Source organism: Lissotriton helveticus, chromosome 7 (assembly GCF_964261635.1).
Source record: "Lissotriton helveticus chromosome 7, aLisHel1.1, whole genome shotgun sequence".
Taxonomy (NCBI): domain Eukaryota; kingdom Metazoa; phylum Chordata; class Amphibia; order Caudata; family Salamandridae; genus Lissotriton; species Lissotriton helveticus.
The window spans coordinates 1,256,661,435-1,256,688,050 of record NC_136068.1 but is presented as its reverse complement, the minus strand read 5'-3'; the positions used below and the strand labels follow the sequence as shown (position 1 = coordinate 1,256,688,050).

The 26,616-nt window shown below is 44.6% G+C and overlaps 1 long non-coding RNA gene across 2 annotated transcripts in view; it reads right to left on the bottom strand.

The window, feature by feature from the left end:
• Positions 1-26,616, bottom strand: part of LOC144767321 (uncharacterized) — a 670,339-nt gene that overhangs the window by 40,355 nt on the left and 603,368 nt on the right. For both annotated transcript variants that reach the window (XR_013598148.1, XR_013598147.1), the window contains one exon: positions 10,329-10,397. This is a non-coding gene — a long non-coding RNA (uncharacterized LOC144767321). The remainder of the gene's footprint in view (positions 1-10,328; positions 10,398-26,616) is intronic.

Sequence of the window (26,616 nt, the reverse complement as noted above, 5' to 3'; positions counted from 1 at the left end):
ACAGAGGGAGGGAGCCATGGAGAGGTCGTTTGAAGTGAGTTAAGGGGGTAGCGTCGGAATACGAGAGGCAGAGAAGCTTGGGGCAAACTGAAAGTTGTGTATTTTGGTGTGTTACTTAAATAAAGAACCAGTGCATGACTGGATTTTGATAAGATGGAGTTTAACTTTTTCTGGGAATCCTTTGCATGTTGGGGCCTGCATTCCCACTGGAGATACATAAAGCGCTGTGATACCACACCAGAGGAACGCTGAGCACTATATAAATGGCAAGGAACAAGTTACTATAAACGTGGCTTGACTGTCTCAGTGGCAGTAATGTTGCAACAGAGGCCTTCCCTAAACCTCAGGGCCATCAGTGGTAAGGTTTGTGTCCCTGTTAGTGCAGAAGAGATCGCATTGTCTCCGAAAGTGTCCAGTGCAAACAAACTTTCTCCGTTGCTGCTTACAATGGCCGCAGTCAGCTCATTACGTCCAGTTACAGTCAACAACCAGCATCCGCGCCAAAGGGTTTTCTCCTGGCGTCATCTTTTTGGGTCTAGGTTTCATTACATTGTCAAAGAATTACTGTGCATTTTGTTTTTGGGTGTGCTGCGTGAAGCCCCCTGGCCATAGCACATAACTGCAATAAATGTAGAGGCTTATTTAGTTCTTCTATTATCTGCCATTATGGGATGTGTGGAGGAGGAAGGTACTAAATTGTCATTCAGGTTGACTCCATGTCTGATATGTGCATTTTCCAAGTGAGCAGACATCACATTTTTGTTTCTTAACTCAACAACATGGTAACTGACAGTATTTGAAATGGCGAAGACATTTAATCAAATGCAACTACATCTGCAGATGGATTAGCCTGTGAGCACATTTGTGCCTCTACTGTTTCATTTGGAATGAAAAAGTGTTGTACTGTGGGCACAAACTCATCTTACATGTTATTAATTCCAATATCTGTTTGAATGCCTCATACCACATAGCGAGGGCATAACTTTTTAACAACTTCAATATCTCACCTGTTTAAAACTCATACGGTGGCTACCCTTCATGCAGCCTAGTTTGTGCGCCATTTCTTCTAACTGAATATCTCCATTTGCTTGTCATTTCTTAAGAAGTTTCCATGGCTGCTCTCTATTTTCTTTCAACCCCAACTCCTTCATTTTAGCGACTTAATTTTCTCATTAACTCAAAGCTTCCCGCTAACTTATTCTCTTCCGTCTGCCAGCTTACACTTACCTGGATACTTCTGTCTTCCTCTGCCTATTCCTGCAACCAAACAACTCCACTCTTATAGTCTCTTAAGTTCCAATAATCCTTCTGTATTGTAAGTTCTTCCTACATGTCCTCTGATCACTGCCACCACTCTTACTTGCTCATCATCTTCCAGCCTCTTTCAGTTGTATTTTCCACACCTTTTCTTACTTTCCTTTTCTTTATCACTCACTTTACCAACTATTTGCAATCCTGTTGACCACTCAATTACTACCTCCAATTTGACTCTCTCATGTAGGCTCTTACCTGTGGAAGGCTACCTTCAAACCACACAAGCTTTCGCAAAACAACCCCTTCCAATCCACATACAGTAGTACCTGACTTTCATCCAAAGTCCTCAAATTTGCTACATTTTCCCCATCTCTACTGCCCCATCACACCTCTCAACCACTTCATTAGCTTCCTTAGACTCTCACACCAAATCCCCTTACCTCACTTGCTGGCAGATGCATCAAAGTAAATACCGGGAGCAAATGGGCAGATTCTCAGAATCTGCACCTTTGCTCCCGGTATTTTTGCATTTGGGATGCATCATCCCAAATGCAAAAATCGCAATTTAAGGAATCTCTAAATTGAGATTCCTTAAATTGCGATTGCATTTAAGGAATCCCAAATTGAGTTTCCTTAAATGCAATGCATGAAAGTAAAAAAAATAGCGAATTCGCTAATAGGAGGAGCAAATTACCATGAAGTTGGACTTCATGGTGATTTGCTAAAACTTTGAAAAAAGCACTTTTGTGCATTTTCAAAGTTTCATGTTGCGCAAACACATGCCCTTAGGACATGTGTGTGTGCAACATATGTGCATAGATCAATTTCAGGGGTGCAACAGGGTGTCATTTTGACACCCTTGCACCCTTGAAATTGCATGAGCAATTTGCGAGTACCTACTGGTACTCGCTAATTGCTCATGCAATCTCCAATACATACCTATGGGCCTGTAGGCCCATGGGAATGAATGGGACAGCATTCCTTAATTGCGACTAGCAATTTGCGAGTAGCAATTAAGGAATGTTAAGGAATCGCTATTTTAATAGCGATTCCTACATGCATAGGCTTTTGCTATTCCTAAATAGCGATTCCTTAAAAATCGCTATTTAGGAATAGCAAAAGGCTACGTTGATGCATCTGCCAGTTTGTCCTCCACCCAGTTCCAATTCTTTTACATCTAGTAAGGAAAGGGTATCTACAGCTTTAACACTAATGGCTTTGGATGACATTCGACCTTCGTTCTTTCTGTTGCTAGAGGTCATCTAGCAATGACATTGGGTTCCCAAATGTTGGTCACATGTTTCTTCTCTCAATACCTGTCACAGCGATTTGCCTTCTCCGCAACACACATTGCACGTTATTATATTACGGATTAATTCTTAATTAATTCGACCATGCTTCCTCCATCCTTCCTTTCTTTCTTCTGGTAATCCACCCACCCATCCATTCATATAGCTCTCATCTGTCTTTCACTGACCATCCTTTTGTCCGTCTGACCTCTTCTTCCATCTATCTTTATTTCTCTCCATTATTCCATCCATGCTTTGCTCCTTCAATCAATCCACCCTTCTCTCTGCTCTCCCTTCCTTCCATCGCCATTCATTCTTCTATCTTGCTTTCTAACAATTCATCCTTGTCTCCACCCATCATGCCTTGCATCCATTTCCACATTCTTCCTTCCGTATCTCCCACCCATCTCCATCTTGCTCTTCACTCTCCCTTCCATCCTTCTTTCGGTCCACCCTCCCGCCTCTTCACCCCGTCTCCCTAGTCTTTCCTTTCATGCGCTCATGCCCCATGTCGCGCCCACTTCAGAGCTCCATTATGCAATTATCTCACAGTGGTTCCGAACAGCTTTTGTTCCAATGCCCTCGGTTGTTGCATATTTTGTTGTTGGGGCTAAATAGGGGTTATTATTTATCAAGGCAAGAGCTTCATGTTCGTGCTTAATTTCTCTACATATGGGTGCTTAATTTGAGCTGGTAGTTGCCGGCGGGATCCACTAGCACTCATTTTCGGGGACTCAAACTTATTTTCTTCCACAAAGTTTGTACGAGAGCAAAAGAGAGAAACACAGAAAAGGAGGAAGGAAAGGTCGGAAAAACAGTGACAACGAGGAAGCAGAGACAAACAAGCATTGAAAACGCAATAGGTCTCGCCTTTGATTAAGTTAAAGCTATTTGCTTTGCTAATGGTATTCGGTATTCTATAGCAAAGCAAGTAGCTTTAACTTAATCAAAGGCAAGATCTATTGCATTTTTAATGTTTGTTTTGTGTGTGTACTGCAGACCAATCGTTCAAAGGGGAAAGCGGGGTGATAGCGAGAGAAGGAAGACGTGGGAGGGGTGGTGGACATACTAGGACACAGAGGATTGCCCAGTAAGCCACCTTGACATATTTTATTGTTTTAACATTTTTTTTTAGGGGAGATTACCCTACCCCTGGCGCCCTCAGAGACCCTGGATGGAGGGAAATAACAGAACCTGGGACACAGGTCTAAGAAAGAGACAACAGTGCCCAAGACCACCACCGTAAATGGACTACCACGAAAAGAGACAGGGAAAACATAGAAGAAAGCCCATGGACAGTCTGTGTGTTGACTGTGATCTGCTCTAACGCATCCTTGTGCACCCTAATAAAAATACTCAAACAAGAAAAGAAAACACCCGGTGTGAAGCCCAGTCCTTATCCTCAGCTTGCCCCTAACACAGGCCAGACCATATGCCCCTACAGTGAGGGGAATGTATACCATTGTAGCAGTCAATCATGGTATGTGTGATCTTCTCTGACATGCAGAGAGAAATGATATATTATTTGATTTGATTTCGTTGTGTTTTCTATTTAGCGAAATGCTTTGTGACAGTTGTTTCAGAATAGGTGATAAATGTGATTTTTCTTTTGCCTTTCAGGCTTTATATGTAGAGGGATGTGTGCTGTGTGTGATTATTGCGACGCTTTGCTGTACCGAGGTTCCTATAAAGTGTTTTGTTCATAGATGCAAGGAGTGCCCGGGCGGATGCATGTGAATCGGTCCCCTGACACTTCTTCTGACTGACAGTCAAAGCTGCACAGCTTTTAAACCCCCCACCCTCACACATCGGGCTGGTTATCGCTCCACAGGGGCTCCCTGGGAAGGGAAGCCTCAGTAGTACCAACACCATCGAACCTTGCGATCTCGACACAAATGTATTAATCGGTCCCAGGGTGAGCAGAGCTGGTCTGCACACAACACTGTTACTGCCTGTGGAAATGGCTCATGTATTGAGCGTTGGAACAAATCACAGGGTCTTTGCATTCAGCAAAATGAAACTAGGCCTTTGAGAGACCCCTCTTCTTTGAAAAAATAATTTGCAATCGGGGAAACTGTGACGCTTATATTTTTCACAACTCCTCAAAAAGACCAAGCACCAGAGTTACACAAATTTGGAATCGTGATTTCCAAATTGCGATTCTTACCGAATTGCAATTAGGAAAGCGCAATTCTTAATGTAAGAAAACTTTCTACTATTAAATTGCGATTTCTAGTGGGTACAAATGATAGCCATCCCAGGGATGGTGACCTACTGAGCTTAGCAGACTACCATGTCTGAGATTTCATCTGGCCCACATTTGGTTTTTCTCCCAGAAAACTACATTAAGGCCTCTGTAGTCTGAAGCCTTATGACACCACAGCAAGAAGGTGCCACATACCAACAATGGCCTTAAAAAATGGCTGTGTTGTGGTTTTCAAAAATGATTGTACTGATTTTAAACAGACATGAAGCCTCGTGCATAAAGAGGCTTGTCTAAACACAATTGTTTTGCATTGCACCTTGAACATCCCACTCTTTGGGCCTTTAAGGGATTTTCATACCCCTCAAACTCAAATGAACATTTCACAACATGTCATACACTGCCTGTCTCATTAAAGAATCGGATGGGAATTAGCTTTGAGGCTTATTGGGAAGGATAGCGAATGCTATTGGCATTCAGTGTTGGACTAGCCTACAGGCAATCTGGCAGCGTCCAAAGGGCTAGTCTTACAGGCCAGTGTGTGGACTGATTTTTTTGGCTGTATGTTGGACTGTTTTGCTGTCTGCTGGGCCAGTTTTTACTGTTGATTTCTTTGATATTACCACAAACATTGCCTGGGACAAACACAAATGGATGCAGTCTCCCACACCTTGCAAGACACTGATGCACTTGTCTTTACAAGTTTAAAACCACAGAATGTGGGCCACTTTTTTAGCTACATGATTTGCTAACGATGACCACATTTAATTTGGTGCTGGGGTCTATTTTCTGGGGCTTATTTACAAACCCCTTGCGCCGCTGGTATGTCACTCTTTCCCATATTAAAAGTGGCACACATGGGGTGCAAAGGCCTTGTAAATAATCCCCTCTGTTCTCAGTTTGACTCGGTCAGCATGGCACTGCAGAGCTCTATCAGAGCTTTCACAATCAGAGTGTGCCTGCACTGGGATCCTCGTCTTGATAATGGAAGGGTCACAATGCTACAGACAGTGGCACCATATGATTCTGACTTTGGGAGGGTTTGCAGTGATTTGTGGGATTCCTGTCTAGATTCCCACTGTCCTCAGACTTCCAGATGGCTCTATCTGCCCTGTGTGCTAACTACTGTGTGCTTTGCAACTGTGTACCAGGCTGCCCATCATGCTTCTGGACTTTGCATAGGAAGTTGACCAGTGACGAGTATGCAGAAGAGAGGAGTTCGCCCAGAAGAGTGAGATCAACTCTGTCTAGGCAAGAGTGCATGGAAAGGAAATGCCTTTCCAGAGAAGGGTCTGGAAAGGCAAGATCAAAGGCTGATAGCCATAGAGGAAGCAGGAGAGAAGAAGGAAGATGTGGATCTGCACCACACTGGAGAAGATTACCCCCACCCCCCCACTCCTGAGAAGGCAAAGATAGAGGGATTCTGACAAGGAATGGGCATAACTCGCATAATTTGCTGTAACGTAATTATGTGAAATTACAGCAAAACTACATAACATTACCCTGAATTATGTGAAGAGCATAATTTAGCATTTAGCACTATTGTATTGGCGAAAAATTCGCCCTTGCATCCAAAATGGACCAGAGGATGCATTTGCCACAGAACACAGCCCAAAGTGCTCATATTTATGTGAACAGGCGTAACCATGCAATTTCAACTAGTTTCACGTCAAAAGAATAATGAGTAATTATCAAAATGACAAAATGACTCCATTTCGCCCAGGCCTAATTCTGAGCTGGAGAGCGCTGAAAGGGCTCAACAGTTACTGAGGACATGGTAGAAGGGAGAGACAAGCTTTCTTTCACGCTTTGTGAGACCAGGAGATGGACAATGTCTCTGGGGGCCCTGACCCGAGGACAAATTAAGTGGCAGGCAAGCGAAGAGGGAGAAGTTTTAGGCATGGGAAAAGTGTGCTCTGACCCAGGGCCCACACATTTCTAGGGGCCCCATCATTATGCTTTCGAGACAGTCACAGACTGTCCCAAATTTTAAAATAGCCAGTTTGTTTATTTACTTTCTTTTTTTTTCGTCAGCCCAGGCTGTCTGGCCAGTACCGCCTCCACCTGAGAGACAGAGAGGTATAAAGAAAATACCTATTAGATTCTAGTTAGATTAAGCAAGTGCTTTAACCTTTTAAAGTGCATAGGCTCTGCTAAACTGCACAGGTATTTTCCTTTTCCCAGCATGTGCCACTTACCGTGCATTAAAAATTGAATGTATGAACTTACTCTCTGGTTCCACCATTCTTGTGAACCTAATACCAGACTGGAACAATAAAAGCCTATTGCCACCTCACTCCGAATACCAGTCCCATGCAACACAGGCATTTTGATAAATGAAAATGCCGATTGGTGCTGACATACTAGCTATACCAAATATTGAGGATAGAGGGCTTGGTCCGTCCACTAGACTTTCTGGTTTTCTGGCACAGTCCAGTGGGAAACTGATTGCTACGGGGTAGGGCCCGTGTGTAGGCCACATGTCAATGCGCATTACAGAGTGACATGAGATGCTCCCTCCACGACTGCAATGCGACATGTGGACTGTTGCTGGGCTGGTGCAATCACAGCCTAGTGTCATCTGAGTCAGAAACCCTGTTCCTCGCAGAGCAGGGACGAGAGTGTGGTCAACAAAAATACACACACCCTTCATATGCACAGTCTCAAAAAGTGAGGCATCAGTACACTGCACCAGATGCAGAGGGCTTGTTCAGGACATTTGTTTTTTTGCTTCTCTGGTGCCAGCCAGCCAGGGAAAGACTGTTTCTTCCCGGGCTGGTCCCAGAAAATAGGCTGGACAGCGATGAGGGTGTCAATTATCAGATTATGGTTACTGAGTGCGTGAATGAGCTGAAAATGGACAATGAATTCACATTTGATCTCAGTAGGGGAGCCAAAATGAGATTTGACCCAGCCCCCAAAATCCTTATGATGTCTCTAGGCTCAGAGGTAACAGAGGTTCATGATGGGCACAGGCTGGTGAGACTGAATCGAAGCGAATCTATCTATGCCCGTTTCATTGAGGTTTAAAGAATTGGACTACATACCGGAATTACTGGCTTTATTTTACGCCTCAACGCAGGGATAGCACTAACCCACCTGACTAGAAAGAAACAAGGCCTTAAACTGATTTACTCAAATTCAGCTCTAGAATAGACGAAGAAGTAAGTCAAGGGACAACATGGTCATTAAAAGAAAAGCATACGAAGCAGCGAGATGGCCAGAACGAAAGAAAGGTCTCGGGTTCGTTTTGATAAGCTAGTTGAGAACACTATACGTCATTTGATAAAAGACAAAAGAAACAAAGGAGTTAAAGGCTGAAGACCATTTCATTCTTTTTTCCTCAGTTTTGTTACTTGAGGTTCACTTACCTATTTTCGTGAAAGCAAAGGACTGTACTTTAATAAATAGAGAGCACAAATAAACCCTAGCAAGTACACCTGAAAGTCTAGTGTCGAACCCTCTACCCATCCACTGACTTCACATTGTCATTAAGCATGTGCATGCTGTTGTGAATTGCTTCTTGACCGCCCACTTTTCCTAGCAATTAGGAAGGTCTACCGATTTGCGTTTTGCGATTCATAGTTGCAATTATGAATCACAAAGAACTTTTGAGCATTGCAGTTTCTTACTGTACCCTCAGTCAGTTGCACTGACGTTGCGTGCACACTTTTTGTTTGTTGACAAAGAAGACCATTTAAAGTTTGGTGGCAGCCGCCAGGCTGCCTGATCATCAGATCCTCCAAACTCTGAGCCCCTGGCAGAGGACAGCCTGCCATATTTGAGATTCCTAGCGGCTTCGTGTGATATCTGTGACGGAAATGAATCTGTTGATAAGGCAAAGGCACTACAGGATACCATGTTTTTTCTACCTATTGGGCCTTTTTCTTTTTCAGGATCAAACTCCCAATGCAGGGGATTGTGGCTGGAAGAAAGTTCAATAACCCTAATGAGCAGGGAATTTTTGCCTCTTGCATGTGGACACCACTTCTTCCTTTCCCTGTCGGTGTCCGCCATCCCTTGCAAGGCTGGGGAACCAATGTTGGTTGACCCAGCCCAATTTAAGGGGCACATTACGATGGAGGATTTTCCGCATCCTCCGGGCCGGCGGAAGCTACCGCCGGCCCGGAGGATGCGGAAAATCCTCTGCGGACCCACCAAAGACCCACCGCCACATTAGGATGGCTGGTGGGTCCTGGTTTCTGTCCGCCGCTCTTGCGCCGCGGTTGGCTTACAACCGCGGCGGAAAAGGCCTAATATGGTGGCGGTATCTCTCAGACACCGCCAGACATATTAGGATGGCTGTGCAAACATGCTTTTCCGCGGCGGATTCTCCGCCGAGGAAAAGCATGTGGATCTTCACCTCGGGGGCCCGTAGCGGGCCCCCTGGGTGAAGGGGGGGGGTGGGGGGTGCACATTGGGGGTACCTATGGTACCCCCCTGCCTTTGCGTGCACGAAGCGGCAGGCACCGTGCGGTGCCTGCCGCTTTGTGCATGCAAATGCACTGCTTTCATTTTTTACATTGCGGCGGGTGCTGCTTTAAGCAGCACCCGCCGCAATGTAAAAAATACAGGATATGACTGCCAGGGTGGCGGTCACATCCTAATTGCAGTGGAGGGACCGCCGCTGCCCATGCGGACGGTCCCTCTTACGCAGGGGTGGCGGACGGACGCAAGTCCGTCCGCCATCATAATAGGGCCCTAAGTGTGCAAAACTCATTGTGGCCTGCTGGCCCAGTCAGATCCATGGTTCCCCATGGAGAGCGGGATGAGGCTCCACCAGTGAAACTCAGCAGTTCTCTGCCTCTAAATAGGGCAGTTGTGATGGGAGGTTGGAGTACGGGGCATCTGAAACTCTTTGGGTGGATGACTTGCCCTCCCAACTTCTAAATCAGTGTTCTCTATAGTCGGCCCTGGAAGGCTGGATTCATGCCAGATTTTTAGCAAATGCCCCTTTAGATAAATGTAGATCCTTGCCAACCTCCTGGTTCGCTTAACTTATCCAATTGAGAGAATTAAAGACTGTTTGAGCTGTCATGGTATTGGAAACAGGATGAGCAAAGTTTTATTATAAAATATAAGAGAACTTGGGACATGAGTAGCAGCGGGGAAACACAATCTGCTGCAATACGACTCTCTGGGACGTCTAGTAGTGAGGAAAGTAGGTGAAGTTTGGCATATCAGCATTCAACTTCAAAATGTTATTGGTTATCAAACATGTGACTGAAGTAAGATGTAATAAATCAACTTCCATTGTTTCCATATTATTTCAAAAAGAAAACTTACTTTAATTCACACACAATCAAACAGTAAACATAAAATTACAGATGTACACAATGTAAGGGAGACTTATCCAGCACCATCTGATCTATAGATCTATATCAGAATGTTTCTTAGTGTTAAACAGTGTGCATCCTTTCTCTGTTGTATTTGTCAAAGAATTCAAAACTGGAAGTTCATCCTTCTGCAGTTATTATAGAGTTCTCAATGTTGAACACTTCACTCTTGTATTTATCAGAGAGCTCACAATGTAAACCCCCTTACTAGAGCATTTTTCAAAGAGATCACAATGTAAAACATACCTCCCCGGGTATTGAAGCAGAGCAGTCCAAGGGGGATTCAGGGTGGTGCTCTGGGTTCAAAACTCTGAGCTAAAACAACACACAAAAATAATATGAATAAATAATGTCCAGTCAATGCCTTTTCTTTAAAGTGAAAAATATAATAATGCACACACAACTAAATACTGTACTCAAAATCACAGATATTTACAAGATTTCAGGTAAATAGGGACCTCTCCTTCAGGGGCTTGCAGATTTTTCAGGATACAAACCATGTTCCCTAATAAAATCTCACAGAGGGCACCTAAACCCTGTTAGTATTCTGCTCCTGGTATCTGCGAGGAACCATGTTGTGAATTATGCACCATCAGGTTTTAATCCTAAAAAATAAATGCTCCCATGTGGGTCTCTTGGAAAATATGATGGCTTTCACAATCAAAAAGGTTAAGCCTAAATGCTTTGTCAAGTCATTCACAATGTAAAATGAGAGGCACCTACTGCTTTTCTCACCATATTTAATAAATAAGTGTCTCCTGCCTTTTTCATTGCATTTAACAATCAATAAAGCAAACTTGTTGGGTTTAGCATGAAAATAATAAACATGTCAATGTGGTCTCTGCCTAAAAGGGCCCATCATACATTTTAGAAAAGCTATATTTATACATTGACATGGATTTATTATAGCCTTCTGGCGCTATCAAGTATTTACTGAAAGCAAGAAAAGTAACATATGTATTAAACTCCTTCATATTGCATTCATCAGAGACTTCACAATGTAATAAGTATTCCAATTATATTTGTCAGAGAATTCACATTGTACAGCTCCTTCCTATTGTGTTTGTCATAGAGTTCACAATGGAAAAGCCATTCTTGTTGTATTTGTTATAGAGTTTGCAATAAAAATAAAATACTTCCTAAGGTGTTTGGCAATTCATTTGTAATGTAAAATCCATGACCCTCATTTATGAGGTTTTGCTGCGCCCCCTAGGGCAAAAGGAAAGGGCAGGAATGAGCTGTATCTATAAGATACGGCACATTCTTGTCCTTTTTCCTTGCGCCGGTGCACAATGGACTGCTGTGCGCCAATGCAGGCTGTGAGAGTGTCTACGTTGCAGGGATGATTATTTTTGTGCCGGAAGGGAAACCTTCCTATACAAAAACAATCACAAGAGGCTTTTTCCTCTATGTGTGCTGCAGAATGCAGCACGCATAGAAAAAGGAAAAACAAGGAGAAACAAAGATATTTCTCCTTGTTGTACCTCCCTTATGCCTTTCCTGGGGATTTACGATTTCTATTAAATTTGGGGCAGGTCTGGGGCAGTGTCAAAAAGCCATAGATGTTGCTGGGAAAGCTCTAACCAACACCCATTGCACGTCCCTTTAATGCAGAAAACTGCGTTAAAGGGAACTATATTTACGACACAATATGAAGCCAAAAAAAGTGGCTTAGCGCTGTCCCATAAATATGGAGCTGGCTCCTGTAACATGGAACTTCTCAAAAAGTGACGTGCCGGCAGTGCAAGGGGCCTCATAACTGAGGCCCCATGTATTTATCAGAGGGTTCACACACCAAAGTCCCTTCCTATTATATTGGAGTATTTTAGTTTAAGATATCGCATGCCAGTCAATCGTTATTGGGCCCAATTGTTTATGATGGTCTTTTTTTCTTTGGTGTCCTAGAACATCTGTACCACAGTCTCTCAAACTGGAGACCAAGTACCCCTATTAGAACTTGATTCGAAGGTTAATGAATGAAAGGCGCCTGATGCTCACTTCAGGGGTAATGTGGACATGCACAAAACTCAGCAATGTAGAGTAATATCAATAAATAAATGTCCAGACATTGCTTCTTTAAAAAGGAAAAATACTGTAATGAACATGAAACTAATGCCACACCAAAAATAACAAATTTCAACAAAATGTTTAAAAGGAAATGCAACTACCATTCCTAATGGGACCCCAAAGAATTGCAAAGTGCAAATCATGTACCACAAAGAAATAACACTGGGTGCAACTAATTTGGTACATCTATTAGTTTCCTGTTATGTGTGAGGTACAAGGTCATAAATTGCCTACCAACAGACTCTAAAACTGAAACCAGCAATGTCCCTATATAGGCCTATTGCATCTAAAGCTGTTTGGCTACAAGTTTACATATGAAACACATTCCTGTTGTATTTCTCAGAGAGTCCATTATTGTCATGATCACGGATAAGTTTAAAGAGGAATATGGAGGTGAACTCATAGGTTGTCATCAAAGGAAATAGACTCTTACTGCAAAATTGGTTGACACACTTTAATAGTAGGAGTTTGTTTGCAGAGATGCCTCATCCAAAATGGCAGTTGCTGTCGAAAATGATGCCACAAAGTGAAAGTGAAACTAAAGGGAAATATTGTTAAGCCTGGGCAAAGCACTACGCTACGCTCGGTAGTTTGCGAAGTTTGCGCTACTTTGCACTACGCAAATTGCACGTAGCACAGTGCAAACACGTGTAGCGTAGTGCAGCGGTCATTTTTTGCTTGCTCGCGGTCCTCAACGTCAAGTTGGCGACCGCAAGCAAGAAAAATGACATCCCAGCAAGACTTTTTCCTCGTTCGCGATTAGCAACATCAAGTTGTCGATCACGAGCATTGAAAATAAGCCTCCTGGCGAACTTCTCAACGCGGAGAGGCCAGGTTTCTCATTGCGAGTGGTCACGTATGCTCGCAACCGCTCGCGATGAGAAACTACCAGACCGCATTGAGAAAGCTGCTGCTCGAGTCGAAATCTACTCTAGCGGCAGAAAACGACCGCTTGCACTGTGCAAGATGCAGTTTGCACTGATTGCACAGTGCGGACAAGCTTCCAGCACTGTGCAATCAGTGTGAACAGCATCTTGCACAGTGCACTACGCAGTTTGCGAAACTACGCGGAGATCGCTTAGTGCGAAGTGCACTTTGTATAACTACGCGTAGCGCTACTTCGCGAACTACGCCCAGGGTTAAATATTGCATGACTTTGAAGTCTCATCTCACAAGATTTTGTTGAAGCATCCATTTTGGATCTTCAGTATCAAAGGAGAAAGCAAATTGAATAAAATCGCTTCTCAAACTTCCTTTGGTGTGTGTTGGAAACCCTGGAATTTTTGAAACCACACTTTTTCCTTCATGTTTTCTTGGATATCTGGTTCTCTTGCCACTACCACTGGTCTTGAAAGTCTGATAGGAAGGTGTACTTTCACCCACGACTGTCTTTTTCTGAGCTTCAATAATCTCTAGAAATGATTTGCTTGTAAACTCTATTCATCATGTAGAATAAACCTTGCTGAACTGGGAATCATTTTGTGGGAGTCAAAGAATGAACATTCTGCATATATTATTAACTTTACTTGGTTGTGAGTGCTGTTAACTCACCTTCTATGATACTGTGACTTTTAATTTGTTTTTCTAGAGAGTGGTAGAAGTAAGTGAATACTTTAACATACAGTTTCATTAATCTCTCTACAGAGGATTTCAGCATAAAAAGCAGTCACAGTAATTTATAGATACACAGACATGATATAAGAAATGTAAGAAGAGTAGCTGAGAAAGAGGTATTTGTACACCAGATAGTTTGTCTTAAACAAAGTGTTATTAGAATCTGTCTTGTGATAGTAATCAAGAGAAAACTAATAACTTGTATTTTCTTTTTTAGATCAGAATACTGTTGTTGTGTTTACCAAAATCTGTCTGATGTGAAGAAAGCCTTGCACCACCTATTTTTCTCTCTTATGCCATTCTCCTTTCCCATTGGGTATTCTTGAATTCTTGATCCATAGCAAATTAATGTGGGTCTGGACTGCCTTTTGGAAGAGTTGGAGCAATTGTTTATTCATTATACTTCTGCAGAACACAGACTGCTGATAAGTCCTCAGAGTTCATTAAGATTTAACATGAACATAAATGTGACTATTTAGTATCTGCCTAGAGAGACTCATCAATCAATGTGAGCTTACCCAAAGTATACATTGGCATACACATTAACTGTCCTTCAGGAAATAGCAAACATTTACAGGGGATGGACCTAGAAGGGATACATGTACTAATTCCTTCCTACTGTATTTGTCAAATACTTCAAAATGTAAAACCTCTTCCTCTGGTGTTTGGCAGCACGTTCACAATGTAAAACCCCTTTCTATTGCATTTGTCAGATTGTTCACAATGTAAGACCCCTTACAATTGCATTTTTCAGAGTTTACAATGTGAAACCTAGAGGCAGCTCCTCCATTAAGGTGCAGGAGCATCACCCTACCTGCTGCGAGTGCAACAGTTACACAGAATTATAAATTGGTCATTATCATTTTATTATTCTAAGTGATGCCAGCGCAGCGAGTGGATGGTGTGGGCGGGACAGATTCCTGCAGATTGCAGGATGATGTCATAGGTGCTCAGTGGGCATATCTACAGCCAGCCAATCTGTCATGCGCACTTCAGCCTTCACAATCCCAAAGCTGTAAAATAGCTGAGAGATTGCAGGCACAGGCCCATAGCCGCAAAATGAGCACAGGGTTAGCCTGCTTCAACCAGAGCAGCTCCATGATTACCTTCCTTTCCTACTTGTCATCGTAGTCTGGGAGAGGAGTAAATATTGGTGAGTTTTACGCCACTCCACACCCCACCGATTTTTAAAGTTGGGAGTAGCCCCTTTTGAAATCCCTTCCTATTGAATTTGCCAGAGGGTTCTCAATCTGAAGTCCTTGCCTGTGCTGTTTAGCAATGCGTTCACACTGTGAAACCCCTAGTAGTGGCGTGTGGTCCGTTGAAAACCTGAAAAGGAAGAGTCTTACCCGTTAGCTGCACTGGTAAGTCTTGGCGGTCTACTCACGAGTTTGTTGGTCAGGACCTGTTCGAAACCTGTTTTGCTGTGCCGGATTTCCGTAGGAACTGATCCTTGGTGGTGCCGGCGCTTAAATATCCAATGCGGCGTGTTCAGGTGTGTCGCATTGCTTCAGTGCTGCAAGTAGCATCTGTTGAGAAACACATGGAAGAGAGACTGCGTGTGCAGGCACCGAGGCGTGTGTACGCCCATTGTCATGGTGAGCTGGCTATGTGAGTTATGCCGCTGGCCGGCTCGTATTTAACAGAGGAATTAAATTTGAAAATTGAAATTAAAAATAAGACGCAGAGTTAAAAGTAAGCATCTCTGCTCTCAGAGGGTTGGGGGATTCAGATAGATTTGGACATAGAGTCACAGTCACGGTCTTGATGTGAATAGTAGGTTAGACAGAGTTCTGCGTGTAAAATCACAGAATGTGAGTTTGAGCAGGGGATTGTGCACACTGGATTTTAGGGAATTGCTGTGTGCCTTGTCATGGTTCCCTGGGGTGTTCAGACCCTCAAGTTAAACCACGGGATAGAGTCATTCAGTCCATGGTGTTGTGTAGACAAACAATAGATCCATCGTTGTTCTTTGGTTAAAAGGGTTTTTTCATTGTCCCGTTGGGTGTGGTCGTATTGTTCGATCACAGTCCAAGTCGTATCGTTTGGGGTGTGACCAAGTTGTAGGTAGTGGTCGATGAGGCGACTGTTTTTTTTTTTTGCATCTTATGGTACTTCGGTGCTCAACAATTCGGATTGGATATTTAAGCGCCGGCACCACTGAGGATCATTTCCTACGGAGAGCTGCCGCAGCAAAACAGGTTTCGAACGGGTCCTGACCAACATAGTCTTGAGTAGACCACCAAGACTTACCAGTGCAGCTACCGGGTAAGACTCTTCCTTTTCAGGTTTTCAAATGCCGACACGCCACTACTACTTCTCTTACAGGGTCTGAACCTCTGCCGGAAATCTCTATAGAGGCATCTGCTGCAAATCGCAAGCATAAGGATACTACCTAATGTGCCCTCCTTTTTCATATGTGTGTGTGCTTTCCTGACATAGCCCACCACACGCATCAGCGCATATATCGGTAATTCACCAAACCGTACCACCATTACGGTTTCACATTTGTAGCATTTTTTCCGCATAGTATGCACCAATCTACCGGCAAACATGTACTAATGTGATTATGATTTTACCCAAATCATGCTGAGACTATCCACTGTATGTTTGTTTATCTTATATGCTGTATGTACAGTAATGCTTGGAGAGGGAATCCCCCTCCCACACGTATGGCACCTTAGCACGTGCAACACTTTTTAGATCACACACTCACTGTAAGTGTAGATCTCACTTTCACTTAGTTTAAGGTCCTGTGGAAAGCCAGTATTAATGAAAGGCCTGGCTGAAACATGCAGACCACCCACCAGATGCAGGAGTTCTTAATTATCACTTTGCCTACATCCATTGCCTTGCTTCAATTGCTACCAGAGTCCCAGATATTAAAGATAACCCCCGTGGGTACTGGGACCACTGGACAGCTTTTACATTTTCACTTTTTCACTTCACTATCACTGCACACTCAGTAAAAATGCCTGCTCCGCTGTAATACAGGCGTTGAAGCACATCCGGGACACATTCGGTGTCACTGGGTGGGCCCGATGATGAAGCATGTCACCAACTAGGTTGGTGGGTGAGGGCTTTATAAGGAAAAGCAACAGTTCCTTTCCCTTTTCCATACAGTCCTGAGTCCTGTACCAAATGTTAATAGGCCAGTCCTCTCTTGATTACAACCAATACCCTTACCCAGTATGGTAATCTGTGAGTATCCAGGTTAAAAAATACTTGACGGGGCGTGACTTGGACGACAAAGAAGATGGTCGTCTAGGTCCGTGGCTCCACGAACCTGAGGGAAACTAAGGCGATTTAAACCAGCCAAACTCGAGGTTTTAACCTGAGAAAAGAAACCAGTGAACTATGAAGATAAGGGCTACAAGGTGGTAAGAGCCGGAGATCTCAAAACAGGCTCCAACAGCTAAAACCAACTCTGAAGAGCCACAACAACAGAGAAGAGAGGAGAGAGGCAAGATGGCGACCGGACAGAGATAGGGAGAAGAGAAGACGAGACCGGCCGAACGAAGTGGTCACTCCCAAACGAAGCGACAAGCCAGGGAGTCGCGCGTGTAACCGGAAAACAGCGAGAGGTGAGAGCACAAGCAGCGTGGAAAAGAAGGTGGGAGAAAGAAAAGAAGCGCCGTAGAGCCTGTTGAAGAAAGCTGAGAGCAGAAAAGGAGAAAGGCAGAAATGGGAAGCTTAACTAGACGGGACGCACCCGACAAGTACGTCCTAAGCACTTAACGGCGGGAAGCCCGGTAAAAAGAACTGAAACCGGAAATACCGGGAGGTAGCAGCCATTGCAGGGGCGGAAGCGGAAGGGCAGGGGCGGAAGCGGAAGTGCACAGCCTGTAAGGCAGGAAGTGGAAACGAGGTGCGAGGCCGGGCACAAAGAGAGAAGACGGTCCCAAGAGGCACGCAATCGGAAAGAAAGAGACCCGACGACGGCGCCGAAGCACACAAACTGCAAGCGATCACACGAAGGGGGCAGAGGAGTCTGCGCGACCCCCTCACCCCCCGCAGCTGGCGCTGGAGCCGGAGCCCACACGCCGCATACGCCGCATACGCCACCAAATCCCCCAGGCAAGGAAAGGGCACAAAACATACAAGCAGCGCCAACCTGCGGATGCTCCCAAAAACGCCGCAGCTAGCATTGAGATACCGTGCAAATGACGTGCTAAAGGGGAAACTTGGCAAAACATTCTGGCTAACCAAACATAAGGAGGGACTGACAGACGATCTCAGCCAACACATAGAGTGCGCACAGAGACGCAATCCGCCTAAAGGCAGCAAATGCTAAAAGCCTCAATTAACAACAAGGCAAGGACCAGTGAAGTGACAGAGTAAAGACAACAGCTTAAAGCACCCCAACAGAGGCGAACGAAACAAAGCAAGTGCTGGAGGGGGCAAGTACAAAAACAAAGACCCGGCACATCAAGTACCAAGCCGCTTTCGCTATAATTATAATTGTGTAGCGCAAGCCATAGAACAAACGCAAACCATACAACTGGCAGGCACGAGGGTGAAAAGCGCTCTGAGCAGTCAAAGCAGATCACAGCTGAGGAAGATGGCTAGAGCTAGCTAGCCCAACAGCCCAACTGAGGCGAACGAGACAAAGCAAGCGCTGGAGGGAGCAAGGACAAAAACAAAGACCCGGAGCATCAAAGTACCAAGCCGTTTCCCCTATAATTGTGTAGGGAAAACTGCAGAACAGGCACAAGCCAGACAGCAAGCAGCTACGAAGACAGTAGGCGGATCGTGCAGCCCGGGCAAATCACAGCCACAGAAGATGACCGACGGGAAAAACACAAACGACCTGAAGAAGCTAAGGAAAGATAATCTGGAGTCCCCGGCGAAGCTAAAAACGGAGACAGCAACACTAGAAACAGTGTTGAAAAGAATCAACGAAGTCAAGGATGTTGCAAGAGAAACTAAAAAGACCATAGATAACATGCAATTAGAACTGGCTGCAATCCGGGCTGACCAGCACAACACAAACACCAGATTGGAGATGGCGGAGAGTAGAATAAGTGAGGTTGAAGACGCAACAAGCAGGAATATCAAGGTCACTGAGGAGCACGCAAAGATAGCCAAGACAATACAAAAGCAGCTGGCGGAGCAGGATGACAGAGCCAGGAGGGGCAACATCAGAATCCTGGGAGTCCCAGAAGGTTTGGAGGACAAAGAGAAATCCTGCGCAGCAATGCTCGAAGACATGCTCCCCAAACTCACTGGCCTGAACTTTGAGAGGCAGTTTGAAATCAACAAAGCATACAGAGTACCGGCAGGGAAACCAGCCACGGGGAAGCCTCCAAGAGCGATAATCTGCTCCCCACTAAGAGCTGATCACACCGATGCGATCTTCGCCTTTGCCAGGAAAAACCAAAACCTTACATGGGCGAGCTGCAAGATTGTGCTCACACAAGACTACTCAAAAGCCACGGTAGAAGCAAGGAAAGGCTTCCTAGCCATGAGAGAAGCACTCCGGAAAAGGAACCTCAACTAGTCTTTCACTGGACCTGCCCGTTTTAAAATCACGGACAACTGGAGATCAATTGTCTTCGAGGACCCGGAGGAACTCAGACGCTACATGAGAGGACCACCGACCGAGGAGATGGACGCAAAAGGCCAAGGCCAAAGCGCACCAAAAAGAAGTGCCTCACCGGGCAATGAAGGGAAAGCGGACTGAATCCTAACAGACGGAAACAGACCCTAAGAATCTACCTCAAACAAAGAACTTTGATCCACCTCAAGACTCCCAGCCTAAAAACCTAGGAGACAAAGGAAACAAAACTAAACCTACATCTACCTCATAGCTCAAGCAAAGGAACTTGGAAGAGTCAGGCGACAACAACAAAAAACAAGCTCTTAGCAGGAAGTAACGCCAACGCAAAGAGTGCGCACGAAATTAGAAACGTGGGAACGGGAAATAAAGGACCAATGAAGGAATACATCGCAAATCTACCTCAGAGTCCCCGAGACCCACACCCTAACAACCAACGATGCACCAAAATAACAACACTAATACAACAGAAGACACCTCATAGCTACCTCAATGCTGTTAGAATGAGACCCAAAGAGGGCAGGTGCCAAGCATTAGAGACTCAGAGACTCAAGAACGTGCGAACGCCGATTGCTGAAGGAATAAGGAACGAGCAACCTACCTCAGGAAGATGCGGAGCAAAGGAACTTTGTTGTCGCACACCCACTATGCAAGTAAGGGAGGGAGGGGGGAGGGAGGGAAGGGGGGAATGGGGGGGAGGGGGGTGTGAGGAGAACACATATGGGCTGATACTATTCTTTTCTCTCTTCCTTTCTCTCCACATCTATCACCTATTCCTAGAGAGTGCACACTGGAGCACTAAACACAGTACTAAAACGGGTAGACGATCGGAAGATAACCGGACAAACCGCCAGTTTAGACAGAATGAGAGATGACACATAACCCAGACCACAATCTTACGACTGACATCAAGATAGTGTCAATGAACGTTAAGGGGCTCAACCACCCAGTAAAGAGAAGGAAGGTCCTAGACCACCTGGCCAAGCTTAAAAGTGACATCTATGTCCTGCAGGAGACAAGACTAGAGGAGGGAGACATAGACCGTCTAAAGGCCAGCTGGATAGGTCAGGTAATAGGGTCACCTGCAAAGAACAAAAAAAACGGAGTCATAACAATACTTAGCAAAAGGTCAAAACTCACACTAGCTAATTCAAAAAGGGACACAGAGGGCAGATTACTAGTCACCAGCCTGCTCAGAGGTGAGGAGCCCATACATGTGGCAAACATCTACGGTCCCAACACTGAAGATAAGGCATTCTGGGAACAGACCAGCAAGGAACTGGAAGCACTGCCACTAGGAGAGCTCCTAATAGTAGCCGGAGACATGAATCAGGTACTAGACCCAGCCTTGGACAGACACCCACAAAGACACAGCCAGACCACACAGAAAGGTAACACACTACAGAACCTATGCACAAAACTAAGGCTTGGGGACCCATGGAGACTACAAAACCCAGACCAAAGAGATTACACCTTCTACTCGACTCCACACAACTCCTACAGCAGAATTGACTACATCCTCATATCAGACACGCACACGCACCTCATAGATCACACAGAGATAGGGCCAAGGACCATCTCAGACCATTCTCATATCTGCCTAACACTGACAGGCAAACATAATGAACGCCCGACACGAAGATGGAGATTTGACGATGACCTACTCAAAAACACGAACAACAGTACTGAAATAGAACTAGCCATAAAAGAATACCTATCAAACAATGACAGCCCAGACATAGACAGGGAGACCCTGTGGGATGCACTGAAAGCCATGGTGCGGGGTACGATAATTAGCATCAAAGGAAGACAAAACAGGGAAAGAGGCAAAAAGATAACCGACTTAGAGCGGGAAATCAAGACACTAGAATCAGGACACATAGCCAATTTAGAGGACAGGAACACCCTCACGACCCTAACAAAGAAAAAATACGAACTGAACAAGATCCTTAGTGAGAGGGCAGGGACCTGGGTCAACAAATACAAAGCAATAAACGTATGCTCTGCCAACAGAGCAGGGAAGGCTCTGGCGTCATACCTCAAAGGCAAACAGAGACAACACACAATAGCAGCGGTCAGGGACAGGGCAAACAAATCACAGACGACGAACAAAGGGATACTCGACACCTTCAGAGACTTCTACGCGCAGCTGTACAAGGAAGATGACACACTAAGCGTAGATGGGGGCAAAGACCTGCTGGAACACATCACAACACCAGAATTGACGGAAAGCCAAAGAGAGAGGCTTGACGCCGAAATAACAAGTGAAGAGATAGAAAGAGCAGCCAAAAGCTTAAAAGATAACAAGGCACCGGGGCCAGACGGGTTCACAGCCAAGTTCTACAAACACTTTATCACCACACTCAGACCAACGATGACATCAGTGTTCACAAGCTGTGTACACAAAGGGCGCATGACCCAATCGATGGCGGAAGCCAACATCATCGTAATCCCTAAGGAAGGCAAAGACACGCAAAACCCCAAAAATTACAGGCCAATCTCACTCATAAATGTGGATTGCAAAATATACGCCAAGATCCTAGCAACCAGACTTAACTCATACCTACCCTCCCTCATACACTGCGCTCAAGTGGGATACCTGAAGAACAGGATGTCCCATGACAACACAAGATTACTCTGCCACATAATCAACCACGCTGCCAAAAGCAGCAACGCGGCGGTCATGATCGCCCTTGATGCAGAAAAAGCTTTTGACAGAGTATCATGGCCGTACCTAAACCAATGCATGAAAAAATTCGGCTTAGGCCAAAACTATAGGAAGATGGTAATGGCCTTATATAACGAGCCCAAAGCCTGCGTAGTAGTGAACAGAGGCACGTCAGAGCTGCTAGATCTTAAACGAGGAACCAGACAGGAATGCCCGCTCTCACCAGCCCTCTTCCTACTGGCTATAGAACCCCTACTCAGCATGATACGAGCAAACCCAGACATAAAAGGGATACCAGTAGAGGGAGAGACCTTCAAACTAGCAGCGTACGCTGACGATGTCCTCATTGTAACAGAAGACCCAGACAGATCCATTGCAGCTCTAATGGACTCTATAGATCAATACGCCCAGGTATCAGGATATAAATTGAACAGAGAGAAATCAGAGTGCAAACCGCTAAATATCCACACCGACAAGACAATGCTGGGATCCTCTGGACTGACCTGGCAGAGGAAAGCCATCAAATACCTAGGTCTCCTTTTCGAAAGAGACCTGCGCACCACATTAGACCAGAACGAACAAGCTATCCTAAACAAAATCAAGGAGAAGCTCGAAGGATGGTCACCCAAATTCACTACATGGTGGGGGAGGATAGAAACCATCAAAATGATGGTCACCCCAATGGTTAACTACATGCTCAACATGCTACCACTAACCAACACAGCAGACTTTCTCAAAAAGTTAGACAAGCTAATCAACACATTCCTATGGAAAGGGAAAAAACCCAGAATTAGCCTTCAAAAGCTCAGACTGCCCAAAACACTAGGATGTCTTAACTTAACAAATTTTCAAATATTTCAAACAGCCTGCATAGCAAAACAAGGCCTGTACTGGCTAACTCCGAAGAATGACTACACCCCGGCCTGGCTCTCTCTAGAAAGGAGAATGTTAGGCGGGATGGAACCCGTAGCCCTGCTCACTGCAACGAAGCACCCCGCGATTAAACAAAACCCAATACTAAGGAATACAAGACTAGCCCTACTAAGAATAGATAGGCTACTAGACACCAGCATTAGGCAAACCCAACTAGAATCCCTTTGGCACAACCCCAGAATAAAATACAGGAACAACACACTAGACATGCATACATGGTACCGACACGGTATCACCACAGTAAGCCAGCTACAGCACGAGGGAACTCAAGCCACTTTCGACACACTCAAAGAACAACATAAGTTTGATAGCGCAGAGCTCTATAACTTCCTAAAAATAAGAGTGGCAATCACCAAAGCAGACATAAACAAGCTCACTCCCTCAATACTACAATATGCCACTAGCCTAAACATAATAGGACACCAAGTGGCACACATGTACAAAGCCCTGTCCCCGAAGACTTCTAAACTGAACAACAAAATAACAGCCCATTGGGGAATGGTGGCTGGGAGGGAACTTAGCGACAAAGAGAGCGCCGACCTCTGGTCCTCTACATCAAGAAGGAAGGTGACTACAACACTAGATCCGACAAAATTATGGCTGATACACAAGGCCTACTGGACCCCAGCCAGACTAGCCTCCATGGGTATTCGAGAAAACGATTCCTGCTGGAACTGCAATAATCAGAAAGGAGACCTGGCACACCTCCTCTTCCACTGCACCAAGGTCAGGAAATTATGGGACTCAGTAAACACACTAATAAACGACGTTACAGGGGCCACTCTAACACTCGACTTCCACCATCTAGCACTGGGGTACACCGATCCTTCCATAAGATCCGAAACAGACAGAGACCTGATTGACCTCCTGCTCACAGCCGCGGTCAAGACGGTATTGACCAATTGGAAAGACACAGCGAAAGCCACCTTCAAAGCCTGGTTCAACTGGGTCACATTCCTGCGGGGGCTGACACTATAACAAAAAGCAACTCACCAAACTCAGGGAAGAAAAGCAAAATGTGGCTCTCGCTGGACAACTACCTGTCCTCACACAAGTCACCCTGAACTTTAGGGAGACAACCGGGAAAGAAGCCCCAAGCCAGATAAGGCACCACTGAATAGACTACTTAGATCGCCTACTCTGTAACTAACTGCGCTTCTTTACTCTCTTTACTCTCTTTATCTCTATACCTCTCTCTCCGCGCCACCAGGGGAACGAAAAGACAATCGGACAGTATGAAAGGGGGAAGGGGGAATGCCGAAAGAAACGGAAAGAAAGAAGAAGCAAGAATAAAATGAACAAACGGCTGCAAGTCACTGCTTAACACCCCCCCCCCCCTCCCCGGGGGCGCCTCTTCCTGGACCTTTTCCCTTGTTTTCAGTTATCTCCCATGTATATCCTGTATATCCTCTGCACCATGTAAATATAATTTTTCAATAAAAATTTACTGAAAAAAAAAAATACTTGACCACAAGTTTTTATATAGTGTAAAGCAATGCACCCATAAAGGTCTATCATCTTTGCCATAGTAAAATCAGGCCTACTGCCCGTGTCATAACTTTAAATAATAGACAGGTGACAGGTATTGCAGCAAAATACCTATTTCCCAATTAACCAATGAGGTTCATAACCTTAATAACTGGTTTATCACCATAACCAACTCAGGCCTGCTGTTCTGCGCATGATTTGTGTAACACAAATAACCAGTTTTCAGTAGAAGTACCGCACCTCTGCCCAATTAAATACAGGTGGGAGGAATGATCAACATATAGTCAGAGCTTAAAAAAAACTCACTCAGGAGTGCTTTTTAAAGCTCTCTTTTCAGTTCCCCACATAAGGCCCCGAGAAATACATTGGGCAAAAGATCTCCTGAATTCATATAGATTTATTTGTTAACATCCCTCTACATTTTAGGGTGAGTATTCGCGACCTCTTGTATATACTTTATTAGTATTTATACTTTAGTATATACTTAAATGTGTATGTACTTTGTGGGCTCTGGAGAACAGCCCTAGGACTTGTCTGCTTCCACTTAGGGACTTTTTTTCTGTTCAACTGCCTCTATTTAACTATCTTGATAGAAAACGACCAGCAGAGGTCAGTATAATACCAGAATTTCTTTCTGCTGATGGACTTTCTTTTTTAAATGTTTCTAGCAACTGCCTCCCTCTATTTAACTTTCTTGATAGAAAACGACCAGCAGAGGTCTGTAAAATACCAGAATCACTTTAGCATTCTCTAGATTCCAGTCCATAAAAATTTTCTTCCTAGAGCACCAGTAGACAATAATGTTTTTTCAAATCCTGTATTATCAGATATATGACCGCCGAAGGCCCTCCTTTTATATTAAAAACAGAGCTTTGAACTATACCATTTCCCGCTGAAAGGCAGTATTTTTCTCCATGTGTTCCCACACCAGCCGCATCATGCAGTTTGGTGCTTACTTTCCCACCATGTTAAAGAACAGTAGATGTTTCAGCACCCAGGCTAATGTGCTGCATAGCTAAATACATATAGGATCCCAAAGGTGAGACCGATTGCATTCCAAATGCTTGTTTTTTTTAGCTATTAGATCCCTTCTGCATTGATTTGTATAAACATCAAATAGCTGTGTAAGAATATCACAGAATGCACTGCTTAATGTCCTGTTAATTGTCAACTAATCTACATTTTTTCTTTTCCTGATACAAAGTTTGCATACACCTGTTCCATAATCTAGTCAAACCTGCCACACAATGTGGTCTTTCTCTGCCACAAAATTTGTGTGGTGCTGTCCATATGTGTTAGGACTTACATGCGTGAGCACAAGACCTATGCCTGGGTGTTATGACTAGATGCTTTTGTATGGTTGACCTTTGTATGTAAAGCTCCTCATTACTTTAGGAGGCGCTTGTCCTACACAAGAGTGAAAGTAAGAAACAGAAATCAAAGCTAAATCACAAGAAGCTGAATTTCTCCTCTTCCCTGGGAGGTGATTGATGATCCTGATAGTTTTTAGTCTAAAAATATAATCTACTTCTCAATTACTGGCTGCGCAGAGGTCTCTTGAGCCCCGTGGAGTGCTCCCAGAACTGCAGCACAGTGACCAGCTGGAGGGGCTGCTAATGCCGTTAGCACGTCTTTGGAACGGCTCTGAGAGAGCTCGCGCCTGTGGAGGGCAGGAGGGAGAAGGGAGGGCTGAAAGGACGAAAGGGCAGAGCAGAGGGCCTGATGGGGAGGGAGGAAGAAAGCGTTGGGGCATCAGGGGGGTCAAGCAAGGGTTGTATAAAAGAAAAGAGAGAGGGGGAAGGAAGGAGAGACCACATTGACAAGAAAGAGAAGACAAATAAACTGATAGACGTACTGATAGAAAGAGAGGCGCACAGTCGGGTATTTTAGATGAAGCCGGTAAGAGGAAGTGAAGACGTCCCCTGGAGAAATATAGACATAGAACTAGACAGACTGAGAGCTCGGAGCGAGAGGGAGTGGGAGAAAGTGTAAAAATGCATTGATGGTGGAAGTGACGCATTTAGTTAAAGAGAGGAAAACTAGAAAGAGGTAACAGAACAGTTGACCTAATTTCACCCAATGCACAGGTTTCCCAGACCGTTAGAATTGGGAAGCAGTTTAACGATTCGTGTTTAATGTAGGCAAATGTAGGGTCTCAGATAATCGATAAAATGAGCAAGTGATGCTCACATCAGATCAAGGGCACG